The sequence below is a fragment of the Copadichromis virginalis genome, linkage group LG6, assembly GCF_057382275.1.
Source record: "Copadichromis virginalis isolate Kocher_CV1m ecotype Utaka linkage group LG6, C_Virginalis_male_GT1.1, whole genome shotgun sequence".
In the NCBI taxonomy this organism is placed as follows: Eukaryota; Metazoa; Chordata; class Actinopteri; order Cichliformes; family Cichlidae; genus Copadichromis; species Copadichromis virginalis.
Genome location: NC_140623.1, coordinates 39029030 through 39045388, shown reverse-complemented (window position 1 = coordinate 39045388; position 16359 = coordinate 39029030). Strand labels below are relative to the sequence as shown.

Below are 16359 nucleotides of genomic sequence, written 5' to 3'. Positions count from 1 at the left end.
CTGTGTTAGATATTTGAAGTCTAAACACTCAATTTTTTATGTTCACAGAAGATGGGTGTGGGTGGGTTGGGGTGGATTGGGGGACTGTGGTTTAACACTTTCAAGAATCACTTTGTGGGGCGACATCGCCGGGCAGCCTCGAGAAAAACCTGAAATAGCTGAAACTAGACCTCTGTGCAAATAATCACCCTGGGCCTCTGTAAACCATCATGTTTATGCATTGTAAATTGTGAAAAGGAATGCTTTAACATTGTGTGGCGTATGTATTTCAAGGCTTTGAACATTGGATGGTATCCGAATTTCACCCACACAACCACAGGCTTTTGCTCTCGCCTTTGACTGAAATATCATTCAGATTCCAAAGAGACTAAAAAAGAGCAAGATTTTTTTTTGTTGGTTTTTTTTTTTGAGGCTGCCTAAAGAATGTGTCTGAAATTATTCCCAAGCTGCTTTCATGCATTTAGCTACCACTGCTGCAGGTTCAGAAACCCTCCACAGGCTTCTCGGTATTCTAAGTTTTTCTTTGGTGACCATGCATTTTTGAAATTACACAACATGCTTGGGAAGATTTGTGCCTCTGCTTCAAAAATGTTCTGAATCCAGAGAAGACATAATCGTTCAGTCCACCAGTTCCATTAAACTAGACTTACATAGTGAGAACGAGGTGCTCGTATATGCACACAAAATGAGATCTATTTAGATACTAAGAAAGGTTGCAGTCATTGCACCGGTCATCTACGTCCTATCTTACTTAATTTGCAACACACCTCCTCATCTAATGTATGTTTAGGAACCCTCATGGACACTTTTTGGAAACAGAAACCTAAATGTCTGTCAACCAGTGACTGAGAGATTTATAGGTTTTATCTTCATAACTTCTCTTAAAATTTAGATTCATTGGTATTTAAGCAAATTCAGAAGTCGATTGACTGAACCCAAAAACCTTATTCTTTTTAAAAATAATACATTTAACATTTTCTCTGACTAAATATGTCCATATTTTGAAACATTTTTGTTTTATTTACAACATTTTACACCCTTTAGTAGCTATCTTGGCTAATGTCTGATAATACCATCAGATTTGCTGTGTTGGAGTTTACAGTGCCCCATCTGTCGCGTTTTGATTTCTGAGGCCAAAGGAAAGCTGCCTCTTCCATGGTAAATACTCGGCTACATTCAAGTCAAGTCAAGTGGCTTTATTTTTTTTTTTTTTTTGAAAATATTTTTATTGAAAAAAGAAAACAGTACTTGCAGTTACCGAAATACAATCAACCTTTCTTAATTTTCTAAGTAAATTAACATATATATATATATATATATATATATATATATATATATATATATATATATATATATATATATATATATATATGAAAAAAAAAACAACAAAAAAAACAAAAAAACAAAACACAACGCCCCCCCTCCCCAGTCCCACACAGATCAACACAACCATCAAACATATTAGTAACAGTAACAAAAGTAGATTTAAACAGGCAATACCTCTAGACTAGCAAAATAAGAGATAAAGGGTTGCCACTTGTGAAAAAATTTGGCTGTGCAACCTCTCAACGTATATTTAATTTTTTCAAGTTTTAAAAAAAACATGACATCTTTAAGCCACCGGGAAATAGTAGGATACTTAGCAGACTTCCAATGCAACAATATTAGACGTCTCGCTAATAGGGATGTGAAGGCTATAATATCCCTTTGTGTGGAATCAAGTGTAAGTGAGCGAGCAGGAATCCCAAACACAGCAATCAGAGGACAAGGATGAAGAGTTACCCCAAGAACAGTTGACATAATAGCAAAATACCTTGTCCAGAAACCTTGTAGCTCAGGGCACAGAAAAAACATGTGGCTAAGGTGACAAGGAGAACCATGGCATTTATCACATTTATTTTCCACTTCTGGATACAATTCAGAAAGTCTAGACTTAGAGAAATGCACCCTGTGTATGACCTTAAATTGAATAAGTCCAAGACGAGCACAGGAGGTGGAAGATCGTATCCTCGTTATAGCCCGTTCCCAAGACTCCTCATGTATTCGAAATCCCAGTTCTTCTTCCCATGTACGCTTAAGCTTAACATTAGAGTGGTTACTAAAAGACAGAATAGCATCATAGAGTTTCGAAATGGTTCCTCTGTGATGAGGAACAAATGATAACGTAGTTTCCCACTGCTGTTCTGGAGGTAAAGAGGGGAAATTTGGGAAACACTTAGCAACAAAATTTCGAATTTGAAAATAGCGAAACAAATGGGTAACAGGGAGATTGTAACGAGAAGACAAGTTGGGAAAACTATCGAAAACACCATCCACATATAAATGTTTGAACTGTTTTATACCCTTGTCACACCACACTGAAAATGTCGAGTCCAAAAGTGAAGGGGGAAACAAATGGTTTTCGCTTAGAGGACCCGAGGAAGACGGCATTACAAAATTAAAGTGACGTCTAAACTGAAACCAGATTTTGAGTGTGTTAAGAACCACCTGATTATCAGTGTACAGAGAGGGTCTCACGGGTAAAGAGGAATAGAGCAAAGCCGGTAAAGAAGAGCCCTTACATGATGATAGCTCCAATTTACACCACGAGGAACCAGAAGATTTTAGCCAGTAGCAAAGTTTATGGACGTGAGCGGCCCAGTAATAGACTAAAAAATTAGGTAATGCAAGTCCTCCACTAAATCTGCATCGCTGCAGCAAAGTTTTAGAGACCCTAGGTGGCTTCCCTCCCCAAATGAAAGAACCAATAATCTTGTCCAGTGAAACAAAAAAATGTTTCGGCAAAAATAAGGGAATTGACTGAAATAAAAATAAAAATTTTGGTAAGATGTTCATTTTAACAACGTTAATCTTACCGATTAAAGAAAGGGGGAGATTACCCCATCTTTGAATATCAGATGTGACCCTAGATATAAGAGGAGACAAATTTGCTGATTTAAGGCCAGCTAGAGAGCGAGTCACGTTAATCCCTAAGTACTTAAACCCAGACGGACTGAGACGAAAGGGTAGATCGGACTGTTGAAGTTGACGTGCTGCCGTATTAACAGGAAAACACTCACTTTTCCCCAAATTCAATTTATAACCTGAAAACGAACTGAAGTTCTCCAGAATACTTAAAACAGCAGGGATGGAGCATGCGGGGTCAGTCATATATAATAACAAGTCATCCGCATACAATGATACTTTATGTGTAATTCCATTACGGATGATTCCCCTGAATACAGAAGAAGATCGCAATGTAATAGACAGAGGCTCGATGGCAATGGCAAAGAGTAAGGGAGACAAAGGGCAACCTTGACGACAACCACGACCCAGCGCAAAATAATCAGAGTAAACATCATTAGTATGAACACTGGCTTTAGGGGACGAATAAAGAAGCCGAATCCAGGAAATAAATTTATCACCAAAACCAAATTTCTCTAAAACTGCAAACAAGTACTCCCACTCCACCCTATCGAAAGCCTTTTCAGCATCTAAAGAAATCACAAGTTCAGGAAGTTCAGATAGACGCTTTGAGTAAATAACATTAAAGAGTGTACGGGTATTAAAAAACAATTGCCGTCCCTTTATAAAGCCATTCTGCTCTTCAGATATAATTCGAGGAAGCACATCCTCAAGGCGAGATGAAATTACTTTAGCCAATACCTTTGCATCGGCATTAAGCAGAGATAATGGCCTGTAGGAACCACAGGAGGTTGGGTCCTTGTCATTTTTGAGAAGGAGCGCTATGGTTGCTTGTGTGAAAGTAGGTGGTAATGAACCGGTTTCCAAGGATTCGTTAAACACAGACAAAAGCAATGGTGCCAATTTACCAATAAATGTTTTATAGAATTCAATTGGAAACCCATCCGGGCCCGGGGCTTTATTAGACTGCATAGCTGTAATAGCTTTTAATACTTCTTCAACAGATAATGGGGAGTCCAATTGCCCCGCATCATTAGCACCAATAACAGGGTTTGAAAGATTATGAAGAAATGCATTCATTTTAGCTTTATCCGTGGGAAATTCGGACCTGTACAACAAAGAGTAAAATGTTTTAAAGGTAGAATTAATTTCCAAGGGATCTGTAGTAATATTGTCATCAGAGTGTTTAATAATGGGGATCACACGCGAGGAGGCCTGACGTCGTAACTGATGCGCCAACAAGCGACTAGCCTTGTCACCATATTCGTAATATGAGCCACGACTGCGTAGTAATAAGTGCTCAGCCTCTTTGGTTGACATAAGATCAAATTCTGCTTGCAAATCAAGGCGCTGCTTCAGTAATTCTGGAGAAGGGTTCAGTGTATAACTTTGATCAAGGTTACTAATTGCAGCTATAAGTTCTTTAAGCCTGGCATTAATCTTTTTATTAGCACGGACAGAGTAAGAAATAACTTGACCTCTCAGGTAGCATTTAAGAGTCTCCCATAGCAGAGAATATGAGACAGAATCATCCTGATTGAAGGACAAGAACTCCTCAATAGAGCCTGAAATAAATTCACAAAATTCTTTATCCGCCAGAAGGAGAGAGTTAAATCTCCAAAGTGGAGGGCTACGTTTATGGGTAGAAAGATGAACATCCAATAGCAGAGGAGAATGATCAGATATTACAATACCAGAATAGTCGGAAGAATTAACACATGAATTAAGAGTTCTGTCGATGAAAAAATAATCAATCCTGGAATAAGACTGGTGGACCTGAGAGAAGAATGAAAATTTTTTGATTGAAGGGTTGCGAAATCTCCATGGATCAACAAGATCATTCTGTTTCATAAAATCTGAGAATGTTTTAGACATAGATGATTGAGTCAAATTACGAGGACTAGATCGATCCAAAATTGGATCAAAAACACAATTCAGATCACCACCAAGGATAAGCAAATGTGTATTCAGAAAGGGGATGTTACTCAGCAATCTATTAGCGAATTCAGCATCATCAAAATTCGGGGCATATACATTTACCAACAAAACCTTTTTCTGCATTAGGGTACCAGCAACAATGATGTATCTACCGTTCCTATCAGCGACAACATTGGTCAAAGTGAATTGAACTTTCTTATTAATGAGAATGGCCACTCCTCTAGCCTTCGAATTAAAATTTGAGTGAAAGACCTGACCTACCCAAGGGCAATATAACCTATAATGATCCTTAATGCGAAGATGAGTCTCCTGTAAAAATGCTATGTCAGAATTTAGACGTTTCAAGTGAGTAAAAACCTTAGATCTCTTAACAGGGTTACCCATACCTCTGATATTCCAACTAATGAATCTAAGAGGCATACCTGACCCAGCAATGCTGGGGTCTATATTTCCATTAACCATTTACAAAAAGGAAGAGGAAAAAGACCAAACCAAAATGCCAGTGGCCATGAAGAGCCGAAATGGGACAGCCCCCCCCCCCCAACCCAACCCTGAACACAAATACACCCCCAAGTCTCCACAGAACAGAACAAAGGAGACAGCAGTGTACCCCCAAAGTAGCAAAAATGATTCACCGAAGTGACTGGACTAATTGTTGTCTAAATAAAAATAAAAGCGAGAGAGGGGAAAATAACCTCTCACCAACTTCTCTACAGCATAACAGTGTGCGCGTAACAGTAAACGTGTTTTTTTTAAAAAGGGAAAAAATAAAAAGGAAACCAACCAACCAAAAAAAGATCTCACAGTACAAAATATGACTTCCTCAGAAGGAGAACTTTCCAACAAATCACCGAAAGTGCATAAAATTAAAAAAAAAACAAAAAACAAAAACAACATACATAAATAGATAAACAATTAAAACAAAAACAACCAAACAAAAAAATAAATAAAAATTTAACAGAAACGAAAAACAACTCAGTCCTATGCAAATCAATGCAGCAAGCTTGGAGAAGATTGTGCCGGACTGGTCCGAAGTTCAAGAGTATATTATATGATCCAGTTTCAATAAATAACAATGAAAATAAAAGGAACCAGCACACCAACAGTACAATAACCAGCACAATGGCCTAAGAAAACAATGCACAGGTGGCGTTAAACCTAAGGAGACCGTGAACCCTTAGCAGCATTACAGTATCAAACTGAGGAGCTAACGAGGCTCACCCAGAAATCAAAGTTTTGACATAATCACTGGCCTCCTCTGCCGAAACAAAGTTCTTCTCGACACCCTTATATGTGATGCGGAGTCGCGCTGGATGAAGCAGGCCATACCGAACACCGTCAATGCCACGGAGTTGCTGCCTGACCGTGTTGAATGCAGCACGAGCCCGTGCCACCCTGGCGGTGTAGTCGGGGAAGACTGAGATGGTCCGATCTCCAACTTTAATCTGTCGGCGTTCTCTAGCACGTCGTAAAATGTCGACACAGTCAGTGTGGTAATGAAACCTGCATACAATGGCTCGTGGACGGTCGCCAGGCTTAGGTGCGGGTTGGAGGGTCCTGTGCGAACGATCCAAAAGCGGCTCCTTCCCCAGATCAAATGCTTCTTTTAGCAAGGAAGCTACGGCGGCAGTGGTGCACGTGTCAGGGCCCTCCGGTACTCCCACTATCCTAACATTGTTGCGCCGCGATCTGGACTCCAAATCTTCACACTTACTTTCCAGCTTGGCTACATGAGCTGTGAGACCCTTGATAGTGTTTTTCATCTCAGCTATATCATCAGAGCAGACAGTAAGTGCGTGCTCCATCTCCTTCACCGTACCTTTTAGCTCAGACATGGTAGCGTCATTTGCAGCTTTATCGATCGCCAGCTGCGTCTTCACCGCCTGCAGGTCGAACTTAATGGTAGACAAAGCATCACCCAGAGTATCCTGAAGTTCCTTTTTAAAGATGTCGGCGATATCTTTCCTCAGCGAAGCCAGCAACTCGACCTTGAGAGCCTCAATATCAGGATTAGCTTGACATGTGGGGGGCTTTGCAGGAGACGACGGCTCACTCGAGGGTGTGGTCGCGGTTTGCAAACTAGGCCTCAGTTGTGTCTGAATAGTACTGCGGGTTTTAACATTTTTTGCTGCCATTTTACGCCGGCCCGAGTAAAACTTCTCAACAAGACAATCCACAAACCAAAACAGGACTGAAAATACGGCCAAAACGCGCGAATAAATAACAATTTAATCGAAATCGGCGGGAGCTCCCAGACTCGCGTCCTACTCCATCAAAGCTCAACCGGAAGTCCGTCAAGTGGCTTTATTGTCATTTCAACCATGAGCAGTGGTACAGTACACAGTGAAACGTACGACAACGTTCCTCTAAGACCATGATGCTACATATAACAGACAATCAACACAGGACTACATAGTGCAAGTGTGAAAAAATTGCAAAAAACAAAAACAGTGCAACACCAGACAGAACAGAACGATACAGAAACAAGACAGTGCGATAGAAAAGTGCAACAATGACTAGCTAGTTGTCCGGTTTGATTGGGTGTCATTTGGTTTCAGTGGTCATAAAAACAGTTAAGGTGAACTGAGAGATGGTACAAAAAGGTCACTGGTGTTACCCTATGAAAATGACCTAAATTTGCATCTAATTAGTAATGCATTTATTTAATTTTATTTATTTAATTTTTTTCATCAATATGCCACAGATGGTATGAGCCATAAACTCTTCCGAAGTAATAGCAGCCTAGTTGATCACATGGTGATATTGTATTTAAGGCCCAGAAATCCAAAGCTTTAGCTCTGACACAATAAAGTCCTTTACACAGTGAACATATAAAGCTTTTGCAAATATTTTGTGCATCAAATATGTTTGTGGCTCACCTACTCTTAATGCAGTCATTCACGCCAACTGCATAACTTTGCTGGACAAATGAATTTAGTTAGTTATTTTGCTCCAAGCTCAATTTTGTTTTTGTTTTTTAATGCGAATAAACAGATCGGTCCAATCAGATCACTACATCTGGCAACAAGTGGGCTCATATCTCAGAATGTGCACTGGTATGCACTGAATATACAATGATGTGGACCGAGTAAAATAATGCTATTTTACCTCAGACTCAAAGCTAGACACTGCTCTGGGTCAGTCGGCCCTCTGAAATTATTTCTCTGCCTCAGATATGATCCCATCTCTGCTAACAAGCGTTCAAACTGCCCCAATGACATCTTGAAAAATGTATGAAAGAGTTCATGATACAACTCCTGGATCAAAGCATTAAATTCTCTCTGCTGCTGAACTTCTCATGAGATGAACCCAGAATCTCAGTTTATTACTTTTCTTGTTTAGAAGCATTAGGACCAGATCTTCATCACTTGATGTTGATATCATTTTGTTTGCATTTTTTTAGGATGAATTTTTCGCAAAACACAATCTTCTCTCTGTTTATATACATTTCAGGACAAGTATGTGTCTGAAAAAGTCAGAGTTTTGTTTCGTTTTTTCCCAATGTGCTTGGTGAGTAATGTAATGATGTCTAAATCTGCACGTATGTGGGTATTTTTTAATGGAAATTTCCATTTTTCTGTTTTCTGCAAAAAAAAAAAAAAGTGAAGCGTTGTTAAGAGCATGCCAAATCAACAGCAAAACCCTTGGCGTGTAGCAATTTTAGCTCCTAGCTTTTTCTGATTAACTTAATACCAAAATGACACTCTTTAAAACCTGGTGGACAGAATTTCACCAGTGCTTATGCACATGAGATTTGTTAAAGTATTAATTAATATCAAAAGTGCCTATTGATTGGTGCATGTTGGCATGGTCTATTGAGTCCATGACTGTGTGCTGTCTGCACATTGTCCTCAATTTCCATTTGTCACAACAGGAGACTGTTCACGAGAAAAACACTGGAAATAATCATTTGTTCACAGTTACCTTTAACTGCTATGTTCTCACATTGACTTAATTACACATAATGCAGTCTGTACTCATATGCTGGGAGGTTAAAGTCCATTTAATGTCAGAGCCAACTGATTCATACATTTCACATTTATAGCTCCACGGGATAATGCATGTCAGACTTGGTATAGCACAAACCCTGGCAAAATATATTCTGTTAAGATCATGAATTTGTACATCTTGCAAAAAGTATGCTCAGTACTGTCCCAGTTTAATTTTAGTTGATTCAACTGCGTTCCGCTGTCGAGGAAAAAATGGCCGAACCCACAAGTGCTTTTGTAACTTTGTCTTTTATTAACTATAATGCTCTAAGTAAATACTCACCATTCAGACAGACACCAGAGAATGTACTGAACTTTTGTTCGCGTTAGATCTTAAAACTCAGTCATGCCTGCACTGCTTTGATCTCGTCACACTGATAGATGTACACATTCATGCATTCCCATGAATGCACATGTATACACTTACACACGCCCAGGTCAAATCCTCTTTTTTGTGAAAGAGCAAAGAGATTTTTATCAGGCAGAAAAGCACGTAGCGACTTTTTGGAACTTTGAAACTCGAAAGGGGGCACCGAAAGGAAATATGATAAGTTATGTCTGTGGAATGTCTCTGCAACAATGTGCAAACATTTTGAACTCTCACCTCATTTGCTGGCTGCTGAACTCTTTTTGTAATCGCTCAGGCATTCCTGCGCATTTGAAAACTTGAATCTAGATTTTCTTCAAACCCTCAAGTCTGTATAGTATCACAGATTATCTCACAGCTCAGTGTCTTACAGAAGCATCTACACAAGGCCTTCTATATGGGACTACCTTTGATAAAACATGCTGTAAGCAAAAGAGCATTTTTAATTTGTTGTTGACTGTGTTTGTTTTTTATAGGTGTCGGCTAAATTTGGGGGAAGACGTCATAAGAACTGAACTTAAATGCTTCAATAGGTAAGTCCATGTCTATGGTTTTTCTCTGGGATTTGAAGTTGTTGTCACATTAAGATGCCACTGGCATTCAGTCTTTGAGACAATTAATTTGCATCATGAGCCCTTTTAAAAAGCTTATTTCTGGAACATGAATTGTCATCCACGTTATATGCATCCGTTGTCACGCTGACAAATGAATCCCCTTCATTCTCGCCAAACTGCACATAACTGTTTAACCCCTTTGATTTCAAGTTTGGAACTACAGTCATTCTTCGTTGTGCTGCTGGTTTGCAATGAAGGGACGACGTGAACTGAAGGGGAGAGAAAGATGGTGGATGACTCAAAACCTTGAGTTTTATAATCAGCATTTTAAACCCCAAGGATGCAGTACAGTCATTTGACTGAAATGCACATTATTAATATGCTTTTCACAAATTCTAACACAGATGAATTTGACATATACTTTTTTGAAGACTACCACATTCCCCTGTTGTTATATCACAGTGCTTCAAGTCAAGCTACAAACTTTAAGTATCGTACAAACTGAACATTTCAAGGTTTTTATCTTGATGTATGAGTCCATTTTATCTTATGTTGGATATTGTTGGGTATTATCATATTTTTAATTGTATCTTGCTTAATTGGGAAAAGTTGGTAAAACCATTATAAGAAATCCACTTGTTCATACAATAGACCTATTGTTTCTGGCCTCCACTTTCAACTCATAGAGAGTTCAGTGTAGCTCTTCCCAACAATTAATTGGAGCACCTGGGCTTCCATTAAAAAAAAAAAATAGTTACACGTTAGCTTAAAGCTACTTTTGGGAACTTTAGGAACCACAAGTAGGCCTGAGGCCTCTGAGGGCAAAGTACTCCATTAGGATAACATACATATGAGGTCTGAGATGATGACATGTACTACCAACTTGTCAATCACAAGGTAGGCCCACTCTAACCACAGCCCTTTTGACTTAAATGCAGACCATTGTTTATAAAATGAAGATTTTGATAAAGGAAAGAAAGGCTTGCTTCCCCATAAGCTTCTATACAACTAGACTTATTTTTGCAACCACAGGAATTGTCAACTGAAACCATTTTAAGTAATCTTACCCAAAAGCTACATCCATGTTTCAATAGATTAGTTCGCAACAGTAACCAACTAAGACTGGAAATATATAGAGTGCAGTGTGATTTGATGATGTCAGTTGAGCTTCAGGTTCTCAAATATTGGCATTTGATTCATTTCTTTGTCATATTTTGAAATGATGCTCAGTCCTAAAGAAACCTTTTCAAGCTTTTATTTGATGAATAACTGGCAGATTTGAGGTAGTAGTGTCATGTATTACTAATATTAAATTATGATATAACTGTTTTGTTGACTACAAAGTAATAACCATGAGACATGATGGCCAAAAATATGGCTCAAAGGTTACAGCTGTGCTAAACAAGAAATGCTTTCTAATAAATGATAAGTCTGGAATTTTGTGATGGAAAATGTGCAGGGACCCTGATTAAGAGGATTCTTACAGGCGTGAGTGCACACACACACACACACACACACACACACACACACACACACACACACACACACACACACACACACACACCATTAGTCCCCAGAGCTCCAGCTGCCCAGGGCTCTAAAGTCACGTTGTCCCAGTGTGATTGAAGGTCCAGCTGGTAGACCAGCCCTTTTGATCCCTTTCCCTTTTATGAGAAAGACAAACAGCTCCTCGTAGTCACCCACACTGGAGTGATTGATACACAAGCACACACACACACACACACACCCATGCACACACGCACACACACAGAAGCACACACACACACAGGCACATACACACACAGGCACACACCATGGTTACATAGAGGCAGACACATATGCAGACAGGCACATGTGCACACAGGGAAAGGGACATGCAAATGCACACACACACACGGGTGGCTGTAGCTCAGGTGGTAGAGCAGGTCATCTACTGATCGGAAGGTTGGTGGTTCGATTCCCGGCTTCCCCAAGTCTGCATGCTAAATATCCTTGGGCAAGATACTAACCCGAAATTGCTCTCCGATGCATTCATCGGAGTATGAATGTGTGTGAATGTCAGTTGTGTGAATGGGTGAATGCACAAGTTGTGTAAAGCGCTTTGAGTGCTCAGAAGAGTGGAAAAGCGCTATATAAGAACCAGTCCATTTACCATTTACACAGATATGTATATATATGCACATTTTCTTAATGGATGGCCTCTCTTCCACTCTGCTAATGACCTGCTTGAACTCTGAATGAAACCCAGAGGGTGAGAACAAAAGGTGGGGAGAACTACAGTTGAAGTCATGCAGCATGTGAACACAGCTGGCTGGAAAGATTTATTGTGGTTTGTTGTTAGATTTTAATAATCTGAGAGTTTTGGTGGTACTGGCTTTGTAATTGGTTTAGATATTTTACTCCATCGTGTATAATCAAGTCCCTGCCAGTTGACAATTTGGCTAAAGTTTGAATGAATTTCCAACACTGGAAACCAGAGACAGAGGTTTTATCTTTTAAAATACTACAAGATGAACACTGAACTGTTGAATCACCAGCTGAACTGTAGCATGCTTCAACCTGGACTCAGCTTAAAAACAATACAAACTGGTCAACTTTTAAACAAAATCAGATGATTGCTGTTTACATGGGCGTGATTAAGTGCGTGTAGAATGTCCAGCCTATTCGGTTAGGGGGTGATATCATCACAACAAGATTCCTTGTCTAATCCCAATCAAACAGAATATGGTAGTAATAACTAAAGGGATGAATCATCTGAATAATAAGAGATGAATTTGAAAAAGTCATGCTGATTCATTCATGTCACCACCACAACCCCCACTTCTGAACAAGAGGTTTTGTTCGTATGTAAATCTGTGCAGGCTACCCATTAAGCATCGTATAAGGAAATGTAGAAGCCTAACCAGTATTACTTAGAAAGTTACAGCCATATTCCAAAAAGTGTATCATGTGATTGCAAAATCATTCATTAAAATGTTCTTATTTCTTGTCTGAAAGCCCAGGAATCTTTTTCTCTTTTACTTTAACTAGAAAGATCTGTTGCATGTATTTTAGAAGTCATCAGTTGCTTGTGTTCATTGAGCTGTCCAGATTTTGTTGTGTGGGGCCAGAAAATACCTGATCTTGATATAACTGTTTTTTTACTTCTAGCATTATTTATCTGGTCTGCTGCTGGTGGGTTTTGTCTTGAATGAGTAACTTTAGCCTGTTGGTAGGTGGGTTCTATGCAATGTGATGGCATCATTAAACATCATGCATAATTTAACTTTTGTGGATACAAATGAGATGTTGTTGTGAAATTAAGACAATGCATAAATGCTAGTCGACACGATGATAATATACTGTCTGATATAAATGAGAACCTTTAGGGACCCGTGTACCAAGTTTGGTTGCCCAACTACTGATGAGAGACACATTTGATGTTTCATATTGAGTAACAGAGTAAAGGCGCCATAGCCAGCACCTTTTTCCTGTATTTATTTTAGTTGTTCCAACCCCCAAAAATGGACTGAACTTTTCTAATGTAGTTAAACTGATTTGGGCTAGCGTAAATTAATAATAGGATATAAAAGGTTTTATACTGAGCAGCAACTTTAGAACCACAGCACCAGAAAGATGCTTCTAATCATAGTTAAACTATTTTAAATTTACATTTACTTATAATGTGAAGCCACTGAAAGAGGAGGGCAAAACGTGCTCCATGGAAACAATGTTGTGTAATAAATTTAAGAAAAAAAAAACATTTATTTTGATAGAAAGTCAACATATGAACCACTTAACACATTGGCAACCTTTTACCTGGTTTCAAGATAAAACAATCTTGTGAGCCAAATGACTTGTTAGGATCATTTCAGGCTACTTTAACAGATGAAGCGTTTAGCATATGGGTCTGGAGCTTTTGGCTATGATATAAACACAGTTAAGCATTAATATAACTGTTTATTTTATGTGGACAGCATGGATCCCTGTATTCCTAACCATGAGTCATTCTGTGATTTGCAAGGTAATATCCAACCTGAATGTTTAAAGTGGGGTTTTCCAGTAACTGCCTTCTTTTTTTAAGTTGTGCCCCTTGCGCCTATTTTCCCCTTTGGCAAACTGAGAGAACAATAGAGGGGACAAAAGCTAGACGATAATAAAGAAGAAGAGAATGTGCAGCCGAATCTTCATTTCCTTGGTGTCTACTGCCCCAGAGGCCGTTACAGGGCCTCCTTATATGGGACCGATCCACGCATGGGATTCAGAACTGAAATGAAACTGAACTTAGATGGGATTTCCCTGCAGCTAAAGTAGTGGGCACTGCGCGGTGGATGACAAAGAGCTTCCGCACGGTGTCATCCTTCTCATTTTTGCACCACAGGGCGTCAGGATGTCTGGGTTTGTTTTTAGACGGGCAGTTTGTAATGATAATCTGAGTGAGCAAAGAAGAGACTAATGCGCTGATGGTTATTTCAGAGTGTATATATAGAAGAGTATGAGAACTCAAGGGACGGTGGCGAGTAGATGGACAGGATGAAGGACAAATGCAGACAGAAGCAGAATATAAATAAAGATGGAAAAAATGAGTTGGAAATCCACAGGCAGACAGAACGGCAAAGGAAAATCAACAAAGAGATATGGGAAAGCAGAGAAGGACAAATGAAATAAAAAGGATAGAGATAGAAATAAAAAATCTAGATACTGGGAGTCCTTAGAGGTCAGACTCTTTTTCTCTCTCTCGCTCCGTTTCTCTTACGGTAATCCCTCTAGTAGCAGTTAGTTGTCAGGCTCCTCCATAAATCAACGTTTGTATGAAATACCAGCAGGAGCCAAAGGTCAAAGGAGAAAATTAGCAGCTGTCTTTTCCTCTCCTTTCATGTTAGCTGGGGGGCTAATCACCAAGTGCCGCATCAGCCTCATTTCCACTTTAAAACAAACTCCCCCGACAAGCCATGGAGGAGCTGTTTGCCCGCTCTTACATTTTATGGCACCGGGTTTTATTCTGAGATTGAGGAGGGGGGGGATTGGTGGTAGAGGAGTTAAGGGTGAAAGGGTGGGCTCCTATCCCCCAACCCCACCACACTTTCTCACATCTTTTCTCTTACTCCACTTTCACCTATCACATCGTCTTCAGGTGTGGGAGGGCAAACAGCGGAGCATGCTCCTTTCGCACTGCTTTGTTGACACATTTGAGGTGCCGCCGGAGGAGCAGTAATAACTGACAGCCTGCTTTCCCCTCAGCTCAACTCCAAGGTGGTTTTGCTTGTTGATATGGGTCCCGGTGAACCTTGATGACCTTTTCACTCCCACAATCTATTATTCCCCCAGCTTACCGTTAGGGCTTCCCAGTAGTCAAAACGTTTGCATCTTTGGAATAGACGTGGCATTACTGGCTAGCATTAGTAGACTGAAAGTTTCAGAAGTGTTTCCAAAAATGCTGAAGGGTGAAGTATATTAATTTATTTTTGTTCTTCAGGAACTGGAACGCATTGAAAATAATTTTCTTACTGCTGTTTTTCTCTTGCTGTGCCCTTTCCTCTACTGTGTTTATTTTTTGTTGTATGTTTTTCTCTGTACATGAGGTGGACAAAATAATAATGGAAATAGCGGCAAAGTTATATTCAGCCTTTTTTTTTAATAAAGCACACAGTCTCTTGGCTCACATGAGTACAATTATGTTACATTTCTGTGGGATGGTCTATTATCCGATGATAAAGTCATATTAAACACAGCCAAAGTTTCAAGTAATGATGTCTGCTTTTTTACAAGTACTGATTATGAATCATAACTTAATTTTTACTTGTGTGGACTCTAAGGAGAGCCAATAACAGTTTTGCAAGTGACCATTGTCAGTTTCTAGTATTTATACTTGTCCCAATGTGCCTCTGTTGTTCTAAACTAGTTGGCAGTGGAGTTTGTCATACTTGACCTGAAAACCAAAACCAAAACAAAAAGCATCCAGACGTGCACAGGAGGGAATAATGGTACAAAACGGGCCAATCACAGTGATTGATAGCTGCATCAGTGCAATGTGTGCGTAAGTAATAGCACAGCGTTTCAGAAGGGTTTGTGGTTATGACATACCTACATAGGTGTAGATTTAATCCAGCAGCATACATCTCCTGTTAGGTTTCAGACTGCTCTAAAAAGTCTGTCTGGATGAGAACAGATATCTCTTATATGGTCATCTGAGGCACACGGCTCTACTGGTCACCCAGAGCCTCCACCCTTCTGCTATTAAAACCTTCTTTTTGTGAGGAGCAGCCAATCAGGAGTAGGCTGGAAAGAAAGCTAAAACAGCTTGTTTAATAAACAGGATGACCTGATGGAGAAAAAAGGAGCAATTTAAACTGTCAGTCATGGAAAGCTCCTTTATTCAGGTTTCAGAATAAATGGAGTAGAATAGAGTAGCATATATATATATATATATATATATATATATATATATATATATATATATATATGGGGTGACCAAAAATGCTTAACAAATGTACTAAACATCAGTGTTGTTATTGATCAATCATTTATTCAAAATTCAGGTCCTAGTATCTCAGTCAGTTATTCATCTGCATAGCCTGGCTGGCACACACACACAAACAAAACAGAAAAATGATACCTAAACATGTGA

At 39.4% G+C, this 16359-nt stretch overlaps 1 protein-coding gene across 2 annotated transcripts in view; it reads left to right on the top strand.

The window, feature by feature from the left end:
* LOC146708452 (axin-2-like) overlaps positions 1-16359 on the top strand; it is a 92669-nt gene that overhangs the window by 49053 nt on the left and 27257 nt on the right. For both annotated transcript variants that reach the window (XM_085460337.1, XM_085460336.1), the window contains exon 6: positions 9675-9731. The gene's annotated coding sequence lies outside the window, so the exon portion shown is untranslated. The remainder of the gene's footprint in view (positions 1-9674; positions 9732-16359) is intronic.